At 39.7% G+C, this 11,738-nt stretch overlaps 1 protein-coding gene across 1 annotated transcript in view; it reads left to right on the top strand.

Moving 5' to 3' along the window:
• Nucleotides 1–11,738, top strand: part of LOC308122805 (CUB and sushi domain-containing protein 3-like) — a gene marked incomplete at both ends in the record, with an annotated part of 358,715 nt that overhangs the window by 1,207 nt on the left and 345,770 nt on the right. The window lies entirely within an intron of this gene.

Below are 11,738 nucleotides of genomic sequence, written 5' to 3'. Positions count from 1 at the left end.
CACTTTGATGGACAGATGAGAGATTGTGATTTGCAGGGTGTCGACTGAACAAAGACAAAAAAGGTGGAATTTCCTCAGGCACAGGAGATCTAATTTTAAAACCTTTGGGCCACAGATCTTGGCATTGATCTCCTCAGGGCTGTCTGACCTGTGAAAGTCATTGTAGTGTCAGATATAAATCTATACTTTTTATACATGTAATAAACTTTTTTTTATCTAAAGCTGTCTAAAGAGAAGTTCCAGTTAAATGCAAAAATGTAGATCAATAAAAAGCCAAAGGTAGATGGAAAAGCTGGCCAGGCAGGCAAATAACACCTCCTTTTAAAAGTATAGGGGCTGAACAAAAAGTAAATAAATGTGTAATTACATGCCTCCTTGATCCATGGTGACATTTTGAGGGCCGGAGCTTTAAAAGTGGGATGGAAAATTAAAACCAGCCACAAGCCAAGCCCTGTTGCATTTTGGCTATGGTTGGTAGATTAGTCTGCTCGACTGGCCATTGGCAGGTAACCAATCATTGCATGGACTTTTATTCTAAAAGGCCGTGTGAAGGTGAAATAATGAACGAGGCAGTAATGGATCCACATGCTGCCGTAGTTAGTGGACAAAAAACATTAATTTCTAATGTGTGTGACACAAAGTGTTTGAGCATTTCCACAGAAGAAGCATTTTTTGTACTGATGCTGGGTTTTGATTGAGCAGTATGTCCTACCCCAAGGTGAGAAAAAAAAGTACAAGTATTTAAGAGATCTGGTGGAAGGTTTTAACACTCGATATGGTTTGTGTATTTGCCACTTCACCATAAAAATTGTTCTTCTCCATTTTTGCACATTATTGAGATATATCCTTCCATTTAGGTTTTCCGTGCCACATAAGGAAGAATTCTTGCACTTGTACTCTGTTTGTCTTCTCGTCTGTGATCCCCACTTCGTCTTTTTTTTTTTTTTGTTTCATCCGCTTTCCCCTCCTCCCTGTGGCTTTGCTCAGCTTAACTCCACCTCTGCACTTCTTCTCGTCTCCTGTCCCCCACTCCTCCGTTCTCACATTTCCTCTCGTCTGCTCATAATTTCTTCTTGGCGCTCATCTTTCCTCGAGGCTCCCTCTCTTCATTTCATTTCCACTGTCAGATTTGTCCTGTGGCTCCAGAGGCTTAATATACTCAACAAACATGCAAATTCACACACGTGCACGCGCACACGCAGCAGAAGAATAGAACGTTCTGCCTGACATGAGTGGGATTGGACTTTGTTTAGCAACAATCCTGAGCTCAAAATGTGAGCTGTATCAAACTTCTCAAGCTCAAATTTCCACCAAATCTATAATTTCCCTCACCATCTGGATTATCCGAATGGCCACAGTGCTATCGCAGGTTATTTACTGACCATGTGGATTTCATCAGAACTCAATCAAAGGGCTAATATTGATCAATCATCGACACTAATTATCAAATAGACAGCAGGGCAATCTACTCCTGGTCATCCGTAGGCGAAGCAATTGCAGCGGGTTTTTGTAAAGGCTGGTCTCTAGCATGTGACCATGCAATTAACCCTGAAGGCTAAAAATAGCTAATTTAATTTACATCGACGAACCGTGGAAATGTAGTGCTTTGTTCTTGCAACATGGCTAAATTGAAATTTATCAGTCATCCCCTGGTAGCATCTAGTAATTTAATGCTGGTCATCAGTGTTAAATTGCGCAGGCTGTCAGGCACAGTGAAGTGGTCGTCCAGGCAGGTTTTATAACCCATCATTGGATATCAGAGATTGATTGGAGCAGTCTACAGCCCTGATGCTGATTATAAGTCATTGATTGATGTTGTCCATTAATGTGCCACTACTAATCATTTATCTGTGTTAGTTACTGGTTGAATGTTTTGGTGATCATTCTCATCTGTCAGTTATCAATTGATATTTTATGCACAATCGATATTACATCTTACCAGTGAGAACTGGTGGAACTTTGTTTTTTGTCCATGTTCCCCCGTAACAGATGCACACACATTTGGATTATTAACACACTGTATGCACACTGAGTCAGACGAGCGCTCACACACTGAACATGAGTGCCACACAGACTCTCTAACACACATTTAATCCTGTGGCTTATGACTGGTTTCTCAGGGAGGAAGATGTGTGTCTGTCACAGAGTCAGCCTCTTAATCATATAAATACTTCGGACTTACAGAGAGAGCAGCAGAGGGAGGGGTTTGTGTGTGTGTGTGTGTGTGGGGTGGGGGTGGGGGGGCAGCAAAGGGCAGGTGAGACTTAGAGGAAGACAAATGGTAGGAAAGTAAGACAGCTGTACGGTGGTGGTGAAGGTGCAACACCTTCCTATGACTCCCACATCCCTCTGCTCCTGTCTGCATGCTGGAATTAGTGTGACAGTCAAGCAGCTAGGAAAGGACATTCTGTGATTTTAGCTTTGACATCAAGGATATTGTATCATGCCCCAAGTGCATGTAGATAAGTTTTCATATTTAACCAAGCACATGATTGGTTTTAAACGTGAAGAAGTAGAATCACTCCTCAGCTGCTGTGAGCAGAGATTTGAGAGACTGGACAAAAAGTGACTGAACATTTTGCAGAAATATGCACATTTCAGCATTAGGAAGGAATTGACTTTCCGTTGCAGGTGTTGCTTTTGGCTTTTTTTTTTTTTTTCTTTTTGATTGAATTCCTGCCCTCTCGACTTCCCTTTTCTCACCTTTCTTCAAAGCTTCAGTACATCAGTGTTACCGTTCTAGTTACCAGACGCTGTACAGAGACTCGTCAGCAGTGATGAAGCACGAGTTTTGTTGTTTGTGTTTATGGTTTTGTTATCTGACTGCTCCATTGTCATTTTTTTCTCTCTTAACAATCCTGTCTCTAAATCCAGTTCCTAGTCTTTTCTCATCCTTCCTCTTTCCCGCTGACATACACCAAGAGTTAATTATAATTAAAATTTTTCTTGCATCTCACATCTGCCTCCTCTACTTCGTTCTTTCTGTTTTCTACTATCCATTAGTATTGCCAGGTCTGTGTCTCTCATTGATTGTTATAGGCATATATGCAATGTGGTTACTCCTTCATGTGTGTTTTCTCTTTTTGCAAGGAACATTTAAAATTCCTTCTCACAAGTTGCCACCTAAATGGCACATTTTCAAATAGCTTGAGTGCCACAGAATGACATGCATTTTAAATTTACATAGTATGGTTTTGTAAACGTCAGCCTGCACATATTGAGCTGTCTCTACTATCAACAGGCTTGTTAAATATAGAGAAGTGATAATTTTGCCATGCAAATTGGAACAAAGGAAGTCTCCTAGTTAGAAGTTCCAGCTGTTCCTGGGCCCCGTGGATCCATAACAGCGTTTTATATACAATCACTCTTTTCCTCCAAGCTTTACTGCAAATGTGTGTTCAGAATGGTGTCATGAGTATAATTGGTTTAATCATTCATTATAATTAAATACAAAAATGCTGTGGCTTTCTGCTAGAGCCATCACTAAATGCAATGCTGCAATGGATTATATTTCAAGAAATTGAAACTGAGTATATTTCTCTTGTTACTCAAATATATATATTTTTTTTAATCACTTGTTTTTCTTCCAATTCCATGGAATGCATCTGCTATATAACATGATTGCATTGCAGTAACTACTCTGGAGACTACCCCCCCTACCAAAACAAAAAAAAGTGTTTTTCAGTAAACTGAACGGTGACTTGTGTCCTTTCTGGCTCCCACTTTGCATGTCTTCCTGTCAAAGATACACAGACACTCACTCAGACAATCTGTCAGTCCTCCATAGACTCTTCATTATTTCAAAGATGATTAGAAGTAGACATGACATGAACATGTTGAATAGGGCACACACACACACACACACACACACACACACACACACACACACACACACACACACACACACACACACACACACACACACACACACACACACACACACACACACACACACACACACACACACACACACACGCACACACTTATAAATACACTGAAATATGTTGGTTCCACCAAGATAGCATGTGTTACCCTCAGGGTGTGCCTGACAAACACATGTGCACAGTAATAGGGTACACACACACACACGCACACACACACACACACACACACACACACACACACACACACACACACACACACACACACACACACACACACACACACACACACACACACATTCTCTCTGATGCATTTTGAGAAAGACAGATTAGAAATTAACAAAGACGGACAGAATCATAACCAGAGCTGGTGCCCCGTGTGTGTGTGTGTGTGTGTGTGTGTGTGTGTGTGTGTGTGTGTGTGTGTGTGTGTGTGTGTGTGTGTGTGTGTGTGTGTGTGTGTGTGTGTGTGTGTGTGTGTGTGTGTGTGTGTGTGTGTGTGTGTGTGTGTGTGTGTGTGTGTACGCGCCTGATAATCTATGTGAAAATAACATACCACATTGAGAGTATATAAGGAGATATTTCATTAAAACAGAGGAAGGAAATAGTATCTATAGGAGGAGAAGGAAGAATTTCTAGACATATAAACAGCCGAATCGGTCAAAGGTTCAGTCCCTGGTGACAGCCAGAGTCTGTCCCCGTCAGGCCGTCCTTGAGAAAGATACTGATGCCCTTAATGACTGTCTGCTGTTCTGTGGGGAAAATACATACAGCAGCTGACATGAGATTTCCTCAAGAACAGTGGCAGTGGAGCACAGGAGTGAAAAATAATAAGGCTGGTCATTATCTTCATGAAAGCAAAGTGTGTTCATCACAAAACCCCCGCAACCCAAGCCTTAAAGTGTCATGGCAATGAAGCGATAATGGTTCAAAATTAGTAAATTGGGTTTCAGTTCAGGAGGTTATTGTATGTCTATGCAATGTATGTGTGTTATGTTCTTTTTCTGTTGGTTTGAAACTGCAAACGCAATGAGCCGTTGTCCATACTTTACCTTGTAAAGAGTCAAATTGCACGACCGCACTATGTTTACTAACTGGGATACAAATAGGTTCGACTTAAGGAAAGAGTCGAAGTGAGGGTTATGCACTGTGATATTGGTTCAGGAGAAGTATCTGTAGGTGGTATACATATGCTTGCATGGATCTCACAAAACAGCAATCATTTATTCCTGGAATAGCTGCAAAAACAGCAACAACATAATCAACAATGATTCAGAAATCTTGATTAAGTGGTTCATCTGAATATTTTATTTCATGTTCAGCTCAGACAGGCAAATGATCATGTATTGGCCTTAGTGATTGAATGTGATGCATGTTCAGTCAGGGAACACGGTTGCAGGTAATAACTAGTAAATGATGTGCCGGCAATGATCACACTCATGAATATGATAATAAGCTTTAATTAATGGAATTGCTAACGATGGGCTTTATCAATTAAAGCTATTCATGATTTAGAATAAGAAATTGTAATTTAACTCTCATTTTCATTCTCGCTCGTTTTCAGATGTGTTTACAGAGACTAGTTTTAATACTTTATGTCTAACAACACTAATATACCTCCACTGAGCATTTGTTTTAAAGTATGGCCTGAATATTCTTTTCACTGCATAAAAGAAAGGTAATTGGACTTCTACTGACAGTGAACCTCAGCTGATGCATTCATAAATCATGCAGCCATTTTTAAGAAATCTAATACACAGTTTGTGTCGATGTAGGTGTGAGAAAACATCACGATTAATTTTGGTATGGACGCAGTTGTAAAAGACGACACATGGGGCCTTGAGGGACTCATTCCTTAGCAGCTACAGTCATTTTGTTTTGTTGTTTAGTTTTCAAGCTCTCCTGTAATTCATCTATTTTTTTATGAAACAGAGCAGTTATTTTAATGTTTATTTAATTGTGGTGGGAAAAAAAAAAACCCTGTGGTTTCTAAAGGGGTAGAAAACTTCTCTGCACAGATGGACCCTCTGTGAACCTAAACACATTCAGGGCTGTCAGCTGGAACAATCTAATTTTTTCAGCATTTATGTCAGCCTCATATATAAATGAAAGTTAATCTATTTATGACACAATGAAAAGTGCTGCCTTCCATCTAATTAGTGTATCTGGAAGTATTATATATCACTCATATTACAAACCATAATCTCTACTCATAAAGAAACACATAAAAAACACATGTATATCCCACTGGATACTGTTGTGAATTAGAAGACAAACAGGGAAAATGAAGTAGCAGCGGGTGAGTTTGTGCATGTGTGTGTATTTAAACCTGCTTTGTGATGACAGTTATACCCATGAGCCCCAAACCCAAAGAAACATAGCTGCCAGTAGACGACACACACAAACAAGCACACAATCTCACTTGCTCATCGCCCCATGAGGTTATGCTCATGAGAAGTGTATTGTATTCATTATGTTAATTCAGTGCCCTTTTTCTGAAATGATCCACTAGGATTTGTTTTTTCTAGATAGGAAAACAGAGCACATCTCTTTATACAAGCAAGACATTTAGTATTTAAAGTAAAATATAAATAAGTCAACACGTGTTCTGTAGATTACTGTTGTCACTGTGCTTCTCAGCACAGTTACACATTTGTAGATCTTGTTTATGTCACTTTTAGGAACATGCAGGAACAAACATGCATTTGTTGGATGAGCAGTCAAGCTGAGTTTGTCGGTTGTGTACATGAAAAAAAAAAAAAAGCGAAAACATTTTTTTCCTGCCATCACTTCTGGACAGCTTTCCTTCACCGTTGACTCCTGTTTGATGTTTGCTGGGTTGGCAATTGAAGTCTGAGGAAACGGGACATATTTTAAATCTAACAGTTTATTAATTTATCAAACGGAAGCATCAGTAGTGAGTAGTGTAAGACACAGTCACAGCAGCCTGGTAGCTTCCCCTCATGGTGGTCACTGGGCTTGTGACAGTCACCAGCCTGCTCAAACAATGCTCTGGGATGGTTTCCCATTCTTCAGCCACCATTGTGACATCGCTTGCTCTGGCACAAACATCGGGCCCACAAGTGTTCAGTGGGGTTGAGGTCAGGACAAGCAGGCTATCTCATCATCCCCACTCCCCAAATCTAGAGATGGCCTCTGATAAAACCTGCTCTGCGGTGGAGAGCATTGTCATCATGGGGTTACAGTCCATTCCTAGCCTGTGCAGCTCTGGGATTCCCACTGGTTGCAGAGTCTCATCTCGATCTTTCTCTGCATTGAGAAGTGCCAATCAGACACCCGGTGATAGACATCTGGGGGTGCCAGAAGCTCAGAACAAGAATCAATACCAACAGCAAAGAAAATCTGTTTGGCAGAGAATATATTTTTCATGGGTGCAACCCACATAGTTGCTATCCTAGAAATGTATGTTTCCTTCAAATGTGGCACCAAATGAAAGGGAATGATCAGGCTTTCCAGTGGTGTGAGGTTGATTGCCAAGAAGCATTGTTTCAAAAAATAATCCACCAAACGCATCTATTTTTACTTTGTGTGTATAGTTCATGATAATTATCCAACACATTAGTTGTGTTTGCATGTATCAGTACCCTTTCACCCATCTTTTATTGGTACAAAGTCTCCTACCTCTGCAGGGTGATGCATTTCTTTCTGACTGATGATGTATTTCCTGTCTGAGTCTTGCACCTTGGGAGCCTTTTTGTACTGTTGTTCACTCTGTATATGTGGCGTGCTTCTCCGTGTGCGTGGCACTACTCTCAGGCAGTGTGAGCGCACGTGCACGTGTGTGCTTGTCGAATTTATTCCCAGAGAAGACCCATTTCCCCAGCAGGCCCTGTCAGGCTGTTTCTGGGCGCACTCAGTTCACAGCTGGAGGCGACTGCTGTCACCTGCTTACCTAACATCTCCTCTCTTCTCTTCTTGCCTCTCCTTTGTCTCCCTTCCATTTTTAATTGCCTACCCTCTCATCAGTCATAATGTTGGTGAACAATGTAGCTCCATACAACACTAGTAGGCAATAAAATCACTCTAAAGAGACTGTATGGCCAAACAATTACACTGGGATCCCAGAAGCCTTCTTTTTGCAGCAGTATTTAGTGTGCACCTTCCCTAAAATTGTTGTTTTCAAAGACATCTGTGCTTCAGTCGTTGTGAGCATGCTTAAAAAAAAGACACCTCAATAAGTCAGGCAGATATACTAGCCAGAGCCAACCAAGTTATAGTTGCTGATGATGAATGTATGTACCGCATTACCTGCGTTGAGGAAACTCAAACTGGGCTCATGGTTTTTGAAATCTGAATGTGAAAAAATATATATATATATATATAAAAAAAAAGGGTTTTAAATATTTCCATTTTAGAAATTAAGGACTAGAGGTGGCAGCAAGCAGTTCTCTGAATGCAGTTTTCTGATAACAACTCAGAAGGGTGTTGCAGTGGACAACAGTAAACGCTTCGATCTTTGACCCTGGCCGTCTGTTCCTCTCACACAATGACCCTACCTCTTTCTCTCTCTCTCTCTCTCTCGCTCTCTCTCCCTTGCTGCTTCCGTGCCTCGCTCACTCGGGGTCACTGGGTTAGACAGCGAGCAGATGCTTAACTGCATGACCACAACCAATTGTGACACCAGAACACGCATACTCCCATTCTGTCATCTCCCCCGTGTTAAATGTATTTGTCTCACCAGAAGATATTTCTCACCTGTGTAATCATTCATTTTGTGTTTCCATTGACACTGACAGAAAAGCAGAGATGACTGGCCAGATTTAACACAAAGAAATGCAAATACAAATTGCTGAGTGACAATTGAACTGGTCCCTCTTATTAATGCTGCAGACACCAACTAGCCATAACAGTATGACCACTTGTCTTTAAAGACTCATTAAGGCATGGGCCTTGGTATGAGGCACGGATATGTCAGCATGCGAACCAATGAACCCTGGCCACCTATGACCCTGTTCTCTTTGTTTTCTTCATTGGACCACTTTTGATTTGTACTGACCTTTGCAGACAAGAGCTGCACTTTTTGAAATGCTGTGACTCAGTCGTTCAGTCATCACAGATCGCTTGAATCCCTTTCTACCTGCTTCTAATACATCAATTTTGAGGACAAAAGGTTCACTTGCTGTGTCAATTAGTGGTCATGAAGTTATGTTTGATCATTGTATACTTTTATGTGTCCATGTTATTGAAAGAAATCGTACAAAAATACTCGGTAGAACAGTTTTAGATCTTAGATCTCTTTTAAAGATTAATCAAAACCACTGTAGTTGGCCCGGAATGTAACTCGGCTTGCAAATAATTTGCAGCATAAGGTAACATTCTTATATTCCCAATGTGAGTGCAAGTCCATCAGGATTTAACCAAAGATGGTTTTTATTTTTGGCAAGACTGCTTCAATACACTTTACCGAGGTTGTGGGCACCAATGCTACTCTTGAGTTTTTGTAATTTTTCTAAAAATAAGACTGTAGTTAAGTGCTTTCTTGGCTTCAAAGGCATAACAAGCAACCTAATTGTAATTTTGTTGCTAATCGAAGGCCATATCCATTTTTTTTGGCAAAGGCCTCATTCCTATATATCCACTTTACCTTAAAAGAAAAAAAAGAAAAATGAATATATATATATATATATATATATATATATATATATATATATATATATATATATATATATATACTTTTTTTAATGTGGCATGTAAAGTGTTGTTATTTGGGATTTATTTTTATTAAAACATTTTTTGCTTCCAAAAGGTCCATTTCAGCTCACTTAACATTAAAATAATATTTTGACAAAATATCAATATGTTAAGACAATGAACATTCCTGTAGATTTTGTTATTTTCTGAACAAGTTTATACTTTGTGTCAGCATGTTTTCAAAACACAGAGCAATGTAAGCTAATGTTAGTTTTCACTATAGCCTAATAAAACACAATGACATTTGAGTCATGCTGCAGAAAAAGAAAAGAAACGCTAAAAATATTATCAAACAACATCCATGTAGTGTGTGATATTGTCACCTTCAAACTGCTTGAGGTAATTCACAGTATATCATCACACAAACAAAAGAAGCAACGAGTCAGTGTCCAAGTGAATTTGAGCTGAAATGAGTTTCTTGGTTCAAAAGAAACAGAACGATAAAAGGATAAAAGGGATTGGAAGATAAAAGACATTGAGTCATTGGATCAGAATTGTGCCTTCACTGAGCAGAAATCAACAGAATTAAAATCCAATAGACCACAAGGAATAGTGGACTGCATGTGTGTCACCAAGGTCACCGTGTTCAAAGGAAGCTACTTTTGGCTTCACACAGCTGATCAGGTCCGACTAAAAACATTTTCTTGGCAACCTATCAAAGCCGAGGTCCAAAGAAGATCACCAAGCAGTTTTCCGTCTGAGGTAAAAGGTTTGTTCTGTGCAGGCGGCGGTTTCCTTCATTTATTTATTTATTTTTTGTTGTTGTCTTTTTTAATTTCACATTTAGAGCAGAGAAAACAGGAAAAAAAGGGGTGATGACACCAGAGTCCAGTGCAAACCGAGAGGCTGCTGGTCATTCCTTTAATGTATAAGATTCAAAGTTACATGACATGTTTCTGATACTTCTCTTCTGATAGCAATGGTTGGATGCCACGTTTGCTGGAAATAAGATGGAAATGAATCGAGCTACATACAAGGCCAAATGGAAACAGGCTAACTCATTTGTGTGGCTGAAAGCATTTAGAAAACTGCATTGTGATGAGAAACCACACTCTCAAGGCCCTTTTACTTTTATCTGCAATACTTTGACCACTTACACAATCAGGAGTCACTCAAGTAAACAGCAACACGTCAAAAGAATCTAAATGAGGGTCGTCTTGATTGTGCAGTTAGCCTTGGCATCACACTTTACAAGCTCACCAGAAGAAGAAACCCCAGACGGCAAGTTTTAAATATTAATTCGGTGCCCTTTGCAGATGCATGCAGCATTTTACTTTAAGTGACTGCACACATTTAGCTACTCATTGGTCTGTTTAAGCTATTAACTTAGTTCTGCTGTGTATTTCATGTTTTCAATTAAAGCTGTTGTCCGACATAATGAAACTGAAGAGGATTATGGATTATTTGGATTACATTCGTGAACTTGTTCGTTTGTCCTCCAGATGTGCGTGAGACACTGTTAATTGGAGCTTGATAAATTTGGGGAGCACGGTGCGTTGCACTGCTTTGGACAAAATGATCTACTGACAGGCCACAGGTCGAACCACTGTCACCTTTGTCACCACTTGTGTTATTTATAGAGGATGAAATGCTAATAGATAACTCGTGATCAACGGAAAAGCGAATTATTCTTTTTCGTGTCGAGCAGAAGAGGTCGGTCTTACCATAAAAAGGCTGCGCATGTGGATTTATGTGTTGGCTATGAGGTTCTTACTAATCTGTCCTGTTCGGTCATGAGGGGCAGTAACTCAGATTGATGATATGTATTACCTTGAGATAGTCAAAGTGATCTACACAACGCTGTGTACTTTTCAGATCATGTCAGACGTCACGTGTACCAAACCTACTTCTGACATTATGAGACATATAGTTTTGTTTGCTCAGGAACGATATAGAACCGGTGAATTCATTTAAATCCATGAGATTTTGTTGTACACATTTTTAAACAAGTTCTAGTACATAACAAAAACATAGTTTATTGTTAGAGCGTATGCATAACATGCTTAACTCAAATTAAAAAAACAAATACATAAATAGACTGGAAGGCATCAGTATGAAAAGAAATACATGAATGAATCAAAACAAATGATACAAGCCAATGAATGAATGCTGTATAGGTTTGTTGAAGAGTTATAACCTAATTAT

This window comes from Lipophrys pholis, assembly GCF_963383615.2.
Source record: "Lipophrys pholis genome assembly, chromosome: 17".
Taxonomy (NCBI): Eukaryota; Metazoa; Chordata; class Actinopteri; order Blenniiformes; family Blenniidae; genus Lipophrys; species Lipophrys pholis.
The sequence above is the reverse complement of the archived record's forward strand: the minus strand, read 5'-3'. Positions and strand labels throughout refer to the sequence as shown.